The sequence below is a fragment of the Ursus maritimus genome, unplaced genomic scaffold (assembly GCF_017311325.1).
Source record: "Ursus maritimus isolate PB19 unplaced genomic scaffold, ASM1731132v1 scaffold_4, whole genome shotgun sequence".
In the NCBI taxonomy this organism is placed as follows: domain Eukaryota; kingdom Metazoa; phylum Chordata; class Mammalia; order Carnivora; family Ursidae; genus Ursus; species Ursus maritimus.
The window spans coordinates 63,614,052-63,629,412 of record NW_024426552.1 but is presented as its reverse complement, the minus strand read 5'-3'; the positions used below and the strand labels follow the sequence as shown (position 1 = coordinate 63,629,412).

The 15,361-nt window shown below is 36.3% G+C and overlaps 1 protein-coding gene across 2 annotated transcripts in view; it reads right to left on the bottom strand.

Annotated features, from left to right (window-relative positions):
* STXBP5L (syntaxin binding protein 5L) overlaps positions 1–15,361 on the bottom strand; it is a 419,474-nt gene that overhangs the window by 347,472 nt on the left and 56,641 nt on the right. The gene's annotated exons all lie outside the window — the stretch shown is intronic.

Here is a 15,361-nt window from a genome sequence, read left to right as displayed (position 1 = left end):
GGCGCCTGGGTGGCACAGCGGTTAAGCGTCTGCCTTCGGCTCAGGGCGTGATCCCAGCAATCTGGGATCGAGCCCCACACCAGGCTCTTCCCCTATGAGCCTGCTTCTTCCTCTCCCACTCCCCCTGCTTGTGTTCCCTCTCTCGCTGGCTGTCTCTATCTCTGTCGAATAAATAAATAAAATCTTTAAAAAAAAAAAGAAATTGAAATAATATATAGAGAAACAGGAAAATTAAGAAAAAAAATTACACAAATATTTTAGAAATAAAAGAATATGGTAAGTTGTCTAGACACAGGTAAATAAACAAAAATCTGTAACTTCTATTAGAAATAACCAATTATCAATAAAATTGGGAGGAAATCACCATTTATATTTTTAGCTGTTAATTTGAAGTCTGTCAAATTTGTTAAAAGCCTAAAAACAAGTGTTTTACTCAATAGCATTGGTTAGTATACTTCCTAATATACAAAATGGTTAGGGAGACAAAATATTTTTCACTAGACTGAATTTAATCTGATTAATAGCAGGATTATATTAATATATATCAAGGTTTATTCAATACCATAGAAGTTACAACATAACTGCTAGAATTCCATTAGATATACAGAGCTGATGTAATTAGAGTTGTAGCTATGACAACAAAATCCCATTAGAATTTAGTATTCAAGAAGCAATTATTTGTTTATATACCTCAAAAACTTTTTCATTATTGTTCTATGATTCAAGCTACTAAAAGCATCTCTTTTCAAGGTATCTCCAAAAGCCTAAAAGTGGAAAGGTTATTTATACACAGTCATAAATAAATGAGGTCCTAATTATTAGCATTTTTCAAAAATAAATATTAATCTACTTATCTCTCAAATCCCAGGTCAAGGCCTCACTCCTACATGAAATATTTGCTAAATTTCTAAGCCAATGTCACAGTTTAACACTTACTAAAAATTACTGAAGAAAGATTTTTGACCTTTGGTTTCCCCCAATAAGTTCTAAGCTTCTTTGTGAGCAGGGACCATGCCTTTAATTTGTCCCCTTCCCTTAATTAGTTCAGTGCTATGATTACGTAGGGTGGTTTTTTTTTTAAGCCACATAAGGAGTATTTCCCTCAAAAACTATTCTCTTATATTTTTTAAGAAAGATGAATGATTCTGACCAAATATTATGTAAATATTGAAACAGAATCTTTATCTAGAATAATTATCTGACTCAACTTTCCGTAGGAATGAAAGCACATTGGAAATTTTTTTTTAAAGTTCAAAAGCTATCATTCTCACCCTTTTCCCTCCAAGGACCTTTGTGATTATTGTAACTACATGAAATTGAATTATATATAATGTTAAGCCATTAGAACAGAACAAGTACCTACATTTGGATAATACTTTTAATGCATACAGTTATTTAATTAAGGATATGTTATAGATACTAAGGGATCACTAAATCTAATGTAAAAGTAGGTTATTCTTTATCACCTACTTGTGTTTCTTCCTACCATAGTACAAACCACTTGAATTCAGAGATTCTGTTGTTTCAAACTTAAAAGGCTTTGGGTTTTTTTGTTGTTTTTTGTGGGGTTTTTTGACAGAGAGAGAGTGCACGCACAAGCAGGGGGAGCAGCAGGCAGAGGGAGAGGGAAAAGCAGGCTTCTGACTAGCAGGGAACCTGATGCAGGGCTCCATCCCAGAACCCTGGGATCATGTCCTGAGCCGAAGGCAGGTGCTTAAGGACTGGGCCGCCCAGGCGCCCCAAGCTTAAAAGGCTTACAGGCATTCAAAAAACTACTGACTTTTATTGGAACAGTTTAACACATATAGTGATTAACTTTGATTCTATAGTTTGTTAATCTTATCAGTGCATGTTGCTAGCTGAGATAATACATGTAAATATGCTTTATACATTGAGCATAGTATATATAGTTTATAAGTTTATAGTTCTTAAACTTCACAGAGAATTGTCCTTTCAAAATATGAGGGAATCAATTTCAAATTAAACGTGTTTACTTTCTCTAATATTATCTCATTATCTTTCATACTATCGCCTTCTCTCATACTGTCATGTAGGTAGGTATGGTAAAATATACCTTCAAAAAACACACCACATAATATATGAAAAGCTCCAATTCTCAATACTGAAAAGTATAGAGATACACAAACAAATATGTACTGACAGAAGTAATATGAATACTAGCACACTAATAACATGAATTAACCATGGGTATACCCCCAAAAGGTATCCAATTCTATTATCTTTATTATTCAACAAAAACACAGAACCAGGGACGCCTGGGTGGCTCAGATGGTTAAGCATATGTCTTCAGCTCAGGTCATGATCTCCAGGTCCTGGGATCAAGCCCTACATTGAGCCCCACATCAGGCTCCTGGCTCAGTGGGAGTCTGCTTCTCCCTTGCCCTCTGCCTCCCTCCTACTCATGCTCTTTGTCTCAAATGAATAAATAAAATCTTAAAAAAAAAAAAAAAAGAACACAGAACCAAAATATATAATAGTCTTTAATATAGCCAGATTGTTCTCTCCAGCGTACTTCAACTGTTTGTTTGCTTGCTTTTTTCCATTCTTAGGATTCAATTTTATCTCCTTAGGGGATTCTACCATCTGGATTACACATTTTCTCTCTACTCGGAACCCTATGAACAGCCTTATGTCTTTAACATCCTTGCTTCAATCTGTCATACACATTGAGTATATCATTCTTCCTTCAATTTCAACTCATCCAACCATCTCCAATTAATACCATCAACTTCAAATGAACACAGCCTCATCATCACACACTTCTAGACCTCTTTCGAGAACTCAAATTTGTCATTTTCTTTGTTCACTCACAGGATCTTTCCTTATCATTACTTCAATTCCATCTTTCTTACTATCTCAGTCCTTTCACTTAACCCTGTCCACTTATCTGAAACATTTATTTTCTTTCTGGCTATACTAGCCTCTATTTCTAACTTATTTAACAATTCAATACATTACAACTTAATTTTATATCATACTTGAAAGAAATATGTACATCTTTTATTCAATCTATTTTATGTGTCTATATAGATATCAAAGTTCTATGAACATAAAGATCTTTTCTCATTGATATATAATAAAATGAAAATTCATAGTCAGAAAAATAATTCGGCCATGGAGGAAAATAAAAATCATTTTTTTAAGATTTTATTTTTAAGTAATCTCTACCACCCAATATGGGGCTCAAACTTAGAACCCCAAGATCAAGAGTCACATGCTCCACTGAGTGAGCCAGCGAGGCACCCCAAAATAAAAATCACTTTTAAAAGAAAAGAAAAACCTTGTGAAGCAAAATTATAGACAGGATAACATGGAAGAATATTGTTCTAGGAGTCAGGAGAGCTAGCTCAGGTCCTGGCTCTGTCACTATCTAACCTGGACACATTACTTAAGCTCTCAGTTTCTTCATCTACAAAAAAATAAATAAATAATAATAATAAGAAGAAAGAAAGAAAGAAAGAAAGAAAGAAAGAAAGAAAGAAAGAAAGAAAGAAAAAGAAAGAAAGAAAGAAAGAAAGAAAGAAAGAAAGAAAGAAAGAACTGAGTTATTTCAAGTTCTTTTCAATTCCTTTATACCCTTAATACAAATACTTATACTAGAAACCATGGAAGACCTAAAACACATAAGGTAGTTCTATATTTCTCACTAGGAATGTATTCCTTAAAAGAAACATATAATGGGCTTATATTTAGTGTTATGTTCCCTGATTCAAAAGGACTAATTATCTAACTGTTATGGTGTTAGACTATTAAAGATGATTCAGTGTTTATTTAGTTGGATCCCTTGTGAGCTATACACTTGCATTTCAAACAGTCCACTGAGATATCTGGTACTATTGTTATTTCTGTAAGTATAAATAGTTATTAAGTATTTGAGGGCTACCTCTCTTCCTCAGACGGCAACTTCTTAAATCTCCAATAATAGGGAGGATGGACATTTTGAGACTCCATTACAAATAAAATAAGATCCAAATTTATAATCTACTTACAAAAACAGCATTTTGCAATGTCTTTCTTTCCTCAGCCTATCTATTGTCAGTTGCAATGAACATGAAAATGATAGTTTTCCTCTTGCTACATTAGAAATAAAAAATAAAGACTATGCATACAATCACTGTCCCCAAGGCATTTGTTTACTATGTACAAGGTATAATGAAAAACATTTTACATGGATTATCTCACTTGATTTTCATTTATTTCTATAGCCCCATGAGATAGGTGATGTCATTACAGATGAAGTCGGGGCTCAGTAAGGTTAATCAACTTGTCCAAGGTCACCAAAGTAGTGAATATACAGTTTGATTGACAGCTTTGGAAATAAGAGCTATGCAACGCTTCAGTACTCTAATCTTGTCTCAAGATGAAAGAATATAACCTGATTTGCATGATATGAATATAAAACCAGAGCCAGATAGAAATGGCTTTCAAAGGATTATAAGAAATAACAGAGCTTCAACTTAGGGTAGAATCAATATCAGCCACTGAGTTAGAGCAACCACAAAGATAATAATCAAACACTTCTCCTAACTTCAGTGGTATAAGTAAGATCAAGTGATCCTTATGCCTCATGCTTCAATCAAGAAATTAGTAAGACTATCAAAAAAGGAGGAGACGTGGTTATCTCTGATCTCTAAATCACAAAAGTATGGGAAAAAAGGGCATTACAGACCAGCAAAATACTTTTTTATGTCCCACTTACAAGGCCATTCTGGAATGTCAGGTTAAGAAAAAAACTGATCCACACGAGGCTTTACAGTTCTTATGGCTTTATAACTCAAGGTACTTCTAAAAATCAAAAGCATTAATTTATTGATTTTCCTGGAATGTGTAAAAACAGTTCATTTTGCGAATATAGGGCAAGAAAAAATGAGACGATGTGTGATGGCAAAAGTATAGTGGTTCAGGATACAGTAAAAAGGACACAAGAATCAGAAACTTACGATTAAGAATGAGAGATAAGGTCCATGCTCAGAGAGAAAAGAAAAGATTGGCAGAGATTACAAAAGAAATAAATGATAGGCTAGTGATCCTGTGCTTTGTCAGGGGCACCTCCATGTCAAGTGGTGGTTGGTAAGAGGCCTCAATTGTAGGCAGTACAGTCCATAAGGTAACAATTGAGAAGCAAGAAGAGACAAAATGTGAGCTATTTATTCTGACTCTAAGAGTTCTCCTTACCAAAGTCAGGAGAAATATAGATTTTTTTGGCCCCATTTATCCCCCAAATTTCCATTATTTTAGTCTGTTACCCAAAATTCAATTCTTAGAAGGACAGAAATAGTTTTATACCAGTGACAAAAAGTCAGAAAACAAAAACCTGGGAAAGACAACACCTAGGAGAGATATTTTGTAAAATAATACATTGACTTAAATACCTTTTCACGTGGGACTATCATAATGAGTAGCACTGCTTTTATTCCTAACGGGGAGGAGGGTGTCAGTATAACAGTATAGAAAAAATTGAAAAACTGAAGACTAGAAGCTGAAGACCAACCTTATCTACTGAGGTAGAAGCTATGAATAGAAGTATTTTTCATGTTGGAAAATACTAATTCCAAGGGTGATATTTAAAGATACTTGAATTAAAATTTAAAAAAAAAAGATACTGAAAATACTTACTACCCCTATCCTTACGGTAGTACAGCACAAAGCTATAGAAAAATGAGCCTCAAGGGGAACCTGGGTGGCTCAGTCAGTTGAGCAACCAACTCTTGGTTTTGGCTCAGGTCGTGATCTCAGGGCCATGAGATCAAGCCCTGAGTCCGGCTCCACAGTCAGTAGGGAGTCTGCTTGGTTCTCTCCCTCTTCTTCTACCCCTCTCCCCATTCATGTGTGTGTGCTCTCACTCTCTCTCACTCAAACAAATAAATAAGTCTTTAAAAAAAGTAAAAGAAACCTCAAGAATGCCTTTGATGTGCAGATCGTTCATTCCTTGATTAAATTTATTCCTAAATATTTTATTATTTGCTATTTTATTATTTTCTGTTGCTATTATAACTGGAATTGTGTTCTTAATATCTTTTTTTGGATACTTTGTTGTTAGTGTAAACAAATGCAACTGATTTTTAGATGTTTATTTTTATTTTTGTATCCTGCAACTTTACTGAGTCTTCAAGGCTTTCTATGTGTAAGATCATATCATCTGCAAATAAAGACAATTAATTTTACTTCTTCCTTTCGAACTTGGCTGCCTTTGATTTCTTTTTCTTGCCTAACTACTTTGGCTATGACTTCCATTACGATGTTGAATAGAGGTGGCAAGAGTAGACACCCTTGTATTCTTTTCATCATAGAGGAAATGCTTTCTTCAGCTTTTTGCCACTGAGTATGATTTTACCTTTGGTTTATCACATATAGCTTTTATTACGTAGAGGTACATTTCTTCTATACCTAATTTGTTGAGAGTTTTTATCATAATAGGATACTGAATTTTGTCAAATTTTTTTTTGCATCTATTGAAGTGATCATATGGTTTTTATTCTTTATTTTGTTAAAGTATTATATCACATTTATTGTTTTGTGTATGTTGACCATCCTTGCATCCCAGGGATAAATCTTACTTGCACATAGTGTATAATCCTTTTAATGTACTGTTAAATTAAATTTGCCACTATTTTGTTGAGGATTTTTGCATTTATGTCCACGACCAGGGATACTGACTTGTAGTTTTCTTGAAACACTAATGAAAGGGGCACCTGGGTGGCTCAGTCAATTAAGCATCCAACTCTTGATTTCAGCTCAGATCATGATCTCAGGATTGTGAGATCAAGCCCCATCAGGGTTCATGCCTAGTGTGGAGCCTGCTTAAGATTCTCTTTCTCTATCTCTCTGCCCTTCCCTGCTCTTGTGCAAATTCTCTCTCCCTCTCTCTCAAAAACTAAAATTTTAAAAATGAAAGAAGTTAAAGATGACACAAATAAATGCAAAGATAACCTGTGTCCATGAATAAGAAATAATGCTGTTAAAATGTTCATCCTATAAAAAACAATCTATAGATTCAAGGCAATTCCCCATCAAAATTCCAATGGCATTTTTCACAAAAATAGAAAAATAACCCTAAAATTCATTTGGAACCACAAAAGACCACAAATAAAGCAATACTGAGCAAGAAGAACAAAGCTGGAGGCATCTCACTCTTTGAGTTCAAACTATATACTACAAAGCTGTATTAATCAAAACAGTGTGGTGCTGGCATAAAAATAGACCAATGGAACAGAATAGAAAGTCCAGAAATAAACCCATATATATACAGCTAATTTTCAACAAAGGTGCCGAGAATATTCAATGGGGAAAGAATAGTCTCTTCAGATAAATGGTATTGGGAAAATTGTATAGCCACATGCAAAAGAATGGTATTGTGGGGCACCTAGGGGACACAGTTAAGCATCTAACTCTTGCTTTCGGCTCAGGTCATGATCTCAGGGTCCTGAGACTGAGCCCCAGATCTGGTTCCATACAGCATGGAGTTTGCTTGAGTTTCTCTCTTCTTCTCCCTCTATCCCTCCCCACCCCCACGTGCTCTCTCTCTCTCAAATTAATGAATAAATCTTTAAAAAAGAATGATATTGTATTCTTATATTAACGCCATACACAAAACCAAACCAAAATGGATTAAAGATTTAAACGTAAGACCTGAAACCATAAAACTCCTAAATGAAAACAAACAGGAAAAGCTCCTCAACATGACTCTTGACAATGATTTTTTGGAACTGACACCAAAAGCCTGGGCAACAAAAGCAAAAATAAACAAGTGGGACTACATCAAACTAAAAAGCCTCTACATTGCAAAAGAAAACATCAACAAAATAAAAAGGCAACCTATGAAATGGGAGAATATTCGCAAACCATAAATCTGATAAGGGGTGAATATCAAAAATACATATGGAACTCATAACAATCCAATAGCAAAAAAACAAAACAAAAACAAAATACCCTGGAGGAGATAATGCTAAGCAAAATAAGTCAAGCAGAGAAAGACAATTATCATATGGTTTCACTCATTTATGGAACATAACAAGTAGGAAGATCGGTAGGAGAAGAAAGGAAAGAAGAAAGGGGGGGTAAACAGAAGGGGAAATGAACCATGAGAGACTATGGACTCTGAGAAACAAACTGAGGGCTTCAGAGGGGAGGGAGGTGGGGGAATGGGATAGGTTGGTGATGGGTATTAAGGAGGGCATGTATTACCATGGTGCACTGGGTGTTATACGCAAGTAATGAATCTTGGAACTTTACATCAAAAACTAGGGATGTACTGCATGGTGACTAACATAATAAAAAATTATTTAAAAAATAATAATAACCTGGCTAAAAAAATAAACAAAGGACCTGAACAGATTTTCTTTTCCAAGAAAGACATACGAATGGCCAAGAGGTATGTTAGAAGTTGCTCAACATCACTAATTATTAGGGAAATAAATATCAAAACCACAATGAGGTAATATTTCACACATGTTAGGTTAGCTATCACCAAACAGTCAAAAGATAACAAATGTTGGTGAGTATGTGGAGTAAAGGGAACCCTTGTGCACTGTTGGTCGGGATGTAAATTGATATAGCCATTGTGGGAAATAGTATGGAGGCCCCTCAAAATAAAGAAGAGAACTACCATATGATCCAGCAATCCCACTTCTGGATATATATCCAAAGGTAATAAAATCACTATCTCAAAGATATATATACTCCCATCTTCACTGTATTATTCACAGTAGCCAAGGTATGGAAACATCCTGAGTGTCCACTGATAGATGAATGGATAAAGAAAATATGGCGTACACACAGAGTCTGGAATACTATTTAGCCTTTAAAAAGAAGGAAACCGGGGCACCTTTGTGGCTCAGTCGGTTAAGCATCTGCCTTCAGCTCAGGTCATAATGCCAGGGTCCTGGGATTGAGCCCTGCGTTGGGCTCCCTGCTCAGTGGGGAGCCCGCTTCTCCCTCTCCTCCCCACTGGCTTGTGATCTCCATCACTATCTCTGTCTCTCTCTTTCAAATAAATAAATAAGATCTTAAAAAAAAAAAAAAAAAAAGAAGGAAACTGGCGTGCCTGGATGGCTTAGTTGGTTAAGCGTCTACCTTCGGCTCAGGTCATAATCCCAGGGTCCTGGGATCAAGCCACGCATCAGGCTCCCTGCTCACCAGGGAGCTTGCTCCTCCCTTTCCCTCTACTCCTCCCTCTGCTTGTACTCTCTCTGTCAAATAAACAAAATCTTTTTAAAAAAATAAAAAGAAGGAAACCCTGCCATTGTGACAACATGGATAAACTTAGAGGTCATTATGCTAAGTGAAATAAGCCAGACATAGTACAACAAATATCAGATGATCTCACTTATATGTGGAATCTTTAAAAAAAAAAAAAAAGTCAAACTCAGAGAAAGAGAGAGTAAAATGGTGGTTCAGAGGCTGAAGGGTGGAAGGAAAGTGGAAATACTGATTAACGGGTACAAACTTTCAATTATAAGTTCTGGAGACCCAATGCGCCACATGGTAACTATAGTTAATGATAATATTTTGTATACTTGAAATTTGCTAAGAGAATAGATCTCAAGTGTTTGCACCACACACCACAAAAAAAAAAAAATAGTAACTGTGGGAGGTGATGGATTTCTTAATTAGTTTGATTGTAGTAATCATTTCAAAATGTAACTTGTATCATATTGTTATAGCATATAACATCATGTTATATATCTTAAATATATACAATTTTTATTTTTCAAAAAGTAAATAAATTTTGAAACCTACTAATTAATTTCACTTAAACAATCTAGATTCAAGATAATCTGCTTTTCACAGTAACAGCAAGTAACAACAAGAACTCTGATAACGGGAATTAGGAATCGTAACAAGAAAAATATGAGAAAAAAAGATCAATATTAAGATTTAAACAAATGGAGAAAGATTACATTCCTGTATAGATAGGAAATATCTATATTATTACTTATTTCTCAAATTCATTTATATATTTAATACAATTTTTAAAATAAAATTCTCAATGCATTTTATGCGTGTTGGAGGAGATAGATTTGGAGATTCTTCAGTTCAATAAGAAATACACTTTGGGGCACCTGAATGGCTCAGTCAATGAAGTATCTGCCTTTGGCTCAGGTCATGATACCAGGGTCCTGGGATCGAGCCCTGTATCAGGCTCCCTGCTCAGCGGGGAGCCTGCTTCTCCCCCTCCCCCTCTTCCCCACTCATTCTCTCTCTCTGTTAAAGAAATAAATAAAATCTTTAAAAAAATAAATATATACACTTTAAAAAAGTGTAACAAGAGAAAACTAGGCCAAGTCGAGGAGGAGGAGTTAAGATGGTGGAGTAGCAGGAGGACCTTATGCTTGCCTGCTCCTTCAAACACAGCTAGGTAATTATCAAATCATTCTGAACACCCAGGACATTGATCAGAGGACTGACAGAACAAACCGCACAAGGAGAGGGAGAGAAGAGGCCACACTGTAAAAGGTAGGAGGTGCAGAGACATGATGTGGGGGAGAAAAGAATCCTAGGTGCTATGGAGCGGAGGGAGCTCTGATCATGGATCGGCGGGGGGGAGAGAAAGGGAAAGCAGCACAAAGGGGACTGCACAAGAAAAACATTTTCCCAAAACCACTGACTGGGAAAATGAGAGGGGCTGATTATCACAAGTTTTTACAAGCAGCAGGGGCTGAAAGTCTAGGGTTTAACAAGTCTGCACCATCACCAGGGTCGAGCCTGGGGCATAGTTGTGCTCTCAGGGAAAAGGAGGGCAGAGGCCCAGAAGCAGAGAGTGTATTCTGAGGATCCCCTGGGTCACACTGGGAGAAGCAGTTCTCCTTCTTGGAGTTTATTTGGGAGAGGCAACACTGCCTCTCTGGGGCCAAAAGGGCTGGCAGATGCCATTGAGCTGCTCTGTTCATTAGCCTATAACAGAATGCTTGCTGAGGGCAGAACACTTGTTAATGTGGATGCTGCTTTTTGCTATGCTTTACAATAAAATCCAAGCCCATGTGCAATCATGCAATTGCTTTTCTGGGACAAACTGGTACTAGCCGCAGTGCAGTAAGACCTTTACCCAGAGGATCAGCACAGGTCCCCACCATTCAGGGTCCCTAAAATTTGGAGTTTTGAAACCCAGCCGCATGCCTGAGATAAAACAGGGCACTACACCACCAGGTGGACAGACAACTCAGACACAGACAGGGTGAAGGCAGGGATCTGATGAAAGCCTGGGACACAAGAGGGGAAATTGTTTGTTCTTTTGTCAGGGATTCCTGAACAGTGGAGGACACAAACTCCTCTCTCCTGGAAGAATGCAGGCTGTCACCATTTTTCACCCCTTCCATTAGCATGAATGGACTTTAGCCAGTAGCACAGCACAAACAGTGGAGGCTTGAGTTGCTTACACCAAGTCCCATCCTCCTGCACTTTGCAGGTGCCTTTTTTTTAGTAGGGCAAGTATGGTTGAGAGCCAGAGCACCATCAGGTCCCTCCACCAGAAGACTAGCACAAACCACCTGCATGCACCAGGTCTACTGATCATAGACTGCTGTAAAGCTTCAGCTCCAATAGAAACAGGAATAGTCACAGGCTTTCCTAACACAGAAAAGACAGAGACCTAGAAAAAATATGCCAAGACAGAGGAATTCATCCCAAAATAAAAGACAAGACGTCATGGCCAGGCAGCTAAACAAAACAGATATAAGTAATATGCCTCAATCAGAATTTAAACAACAATCATAAAGATACTAGCTGGGCTTGAGAAAAACATAGAAGAGACCAGAGAAACCCTTGCTACAGATATAAAAGACCCAAAAACTAGTCAGACCAAAATAAAAAATGTTATAACTGAGATGCAAAACCAATTGGAATAATCACAATGAGGATGGAAGAAGCAGAGGAATGAAGAGGTGATATAGAAGATAAAGTTATGGAAAATAATGAAGCTGAAAAGAAGAGGGAAAGAAAACTATTAGATCATGAATATAGACTTATGGAACTCAATGATTCCATAAAGCACAATAATATCCATGTCATAGGATCCCAGAAGAAGAAGAAAGGGAAAAAAGGACAGAAGGTTTATTTGAACAAATTATAGCTGAGAACTTCCCTAATCTGGGGAAGGAAAAAGGCATTTAAGTCCAAGAGGCAGAGAAATCCCCTAAAAATCAATAAAAACTGGTCAATACTGAGGCATATCATAGTGAAACTTGCAAAATACAAAGATAAGGAGAGAATTCTGAAAGCAGTTAGGGACAAAAGGTCCTTAACCTACAAAGGTAGACACATAAGGTTAGCAGCAGACCTGTCCACAGAAACTTGGCAGGCCAGACAAGACTGGAAGGAAATATTCAATGTGCTAAATGGGAAAAATATGCAGCCAAGAATACTTTATCCAGCAATACTTCATTCAGAATAGAAGGAGAGATGAAGAGTTTCCAAGATAAGCAAAAACAATTGATGAACACTAAACCAGCTCTGCAAGAAATATTGAAGGTGACCCTTTGAGCAGGAAAGAGAGACTAAAAGTAACTCAAAAGTAATGTTGTTACTCAAAAGTAACAAACCAGAAAGGAACAGAGACAATCTACAGTAACAGCAACTTTACAGGTAACACAATGGGGCTAAATTAATATCTATCAATAATTACTCTGAATGTAAATGGACTAAATGCTCCAATCAAAAGACAGGGTAGCAGAATGGATTAAAAAAACAAGACCGATATATATGGTATCTATAAGAGACTCATTTTAGACACAAAGTCACCTCCAGATTGAAAGTGAGGGGATGGAAAACCATGATATCATGCTAATGGAAATAAAAAGAAAGTTGGAGTAGTCAGACTTCTACCTGACAAACTAGATTTTAAACCAAAGATTGTAAGAAGAGATGAAGAAGACCACTAATCATACTAAAAGGATCTATCCAACAAAATAATCAATCATAAATATTCACGCCCCCAACTTGGGAGCATCCAAATATATAAATCAATTAATAATAAACATAAAGAAACTCATTGATAATAATACAGTAATAATAGGGGGCTTTAACACCCCACTTACAGCAATGGACAAATCATCTAAACAGGAGATCAACATGGACACAAGGGCTTTGAATGACACACCGGACCAGATGGACTTAACAGACATATTCAGAGCATTTCATCCTAAAGCAGCAGAACACACATTCTTTTCATGCACATGGAAAATTCTCCAGAATAGATCACACACTGGTTCACAAAACAGGCCTCAACAAATACAAAGAGATCGAGTTCATACCATGCATATTTTCAGATGAAAATGCTATGAAACTTGAAGTCAACTACAAGACAAAATTTGGAAAGAAGGCAAATACATGCAGGTTAAAGAACTAAAGAATGAATGGGTTAACTAGGAAATTAAAGAAGAAATTTTAAAAATAAATGGAAGCAAAGGAAAATGAAAACACAACAGCCCAAAACCTTTGGGATGCAGCAAAAGTGGTCATAAGAGGAAAGTATATAGCAATACAGCCTTACCTCAAGAAGCAAGAAAAGTCTCAAATATACAATCTAAACTTACACCTAAAGGAGTTGGAAAAAGAACAGCAAATAAATCATAAATCCCACAAAAGAAGGGAAATAATAAAGATTAGAGCAGAAATAAATGATACAGAAATAAAAAAACAGAACAGATCAACGAAACTAGGAGCAGGTTCTTTGAAAGAGTTAACAAAATTGATAAACCCCTAGACAGACTTATCAAAAAAAGAAAGGATCCAAATAAAATCCCAAATGAAAGAGGAGAGATCACAACCAACACTGCAGAAGTTGTGAGCAATTATATGCCATCAAATTAGGCAATCTGGAAGAAATGGATAAATTCCTAGAAACATATAAACTACCACAACTGAAACAGGAAAAAATAGAAAATCTGAACAGACCAATAACCAGCAAAGAAATTGAATCAGTAACCAAAAATCTCCCAACAAACAGGAGTCCAGGGCCAGATGACTTCCCAGGGGAATTCTACCAGATATTTAAAGAAGAGTTAATACCTATTCTTCTCAAACTGTTCCAAAAAACTAGAAATGGAAGGAAAACTTCCAAACTCATCCTATGAGGCCAGCATTACCTTGATTCCAAAACCAGACAAAGACCCCAATGAAAAGGAGAATTACAGGTCAATATCTGATGATGTGATTTGCATCTGATGAACATAGATGCAAAAATTGTCAACAAGATACTAGCTAATTGAATCCAACCGTACATTAAAAGGATTATTCACCACAACCAAGTGGGACTTATTCCTGGGCTGCAGGACTGGTTCAATATTTGCAAATTAATCAACCTGATACACCATGTTAATAAAAGAAAGGATAAGAACCATATGATCCTCTCAAGAGATGCAGAAAATCATTTGACAAACTATAGCATCCATTTTGATAAAAACCCTCAACAAAGTAGGGATAGAGGGAACATACACCTCAACATCATAAAGGCCATATATGAAAGACCTGCAGCTAATACAATCCTCAATGGGGAAAAACTAAGAGCTTTTCCTCCATGTCAGGTACAAGACAGGGATGTCTGCTCTCACCATTGTTATTTAACATAGCACATCCTCAATGAGGAAAAACTAAGAACTTTTCCTCTACATTCAGGACCAAAACACGGGTGGCCACTCTCATCACTGTTATTTAACATAGTACATAGTACTGTAATCATACAACAAAAAGATATAAAAGTCATCCAAATCAGCAAGGAAGAAGTCAAACTTTCACTATTTGCAGATGACATGATACTCTGTGTAGAAAATCCAAAAGACTCCACCAAAAAGTTGCTAGAACTGATACATGAATTCAGCAAAGTAGCAGGATATAAAATCAATGTACAGAAATCTATTGCATTTCTATACACCAATGATGAAGCAGCAGAAAGAGAAATCAAGGAATCGATCCCATTTACAATTGCACCAAAAATCGTAAGATACCTAGGAATAAACCTAACCAAAGAGGTAAAAGATCTGTAAAACTATAGAACACCTATGAAAGAAACTGAAGAGGACATAAAGAAATGGAAAGACATGCCAAGCTCATGGATTGGAAGAACAAATATTGTTAAAATATCTATACTACCCAAAGAAATCTACACATTTAATGCAATCCCTATCAAAATACCAACAGCATTTTTCACAGAGCTAGAACAAACAATCCTAAAATTTGTATGGAAGCACAAAAGATCCCAAATAGCCAAAGCAAACTTGAAAAAGAAAAAGAAAGCTGGAAGCATCACAATTTTGGACTTCACATTATATAACAAAGCTATAGTCATCAAGACAGTATGGTACTGGAACAAAAACAGACACATAGATCAATGGAACAGATAGAAGAT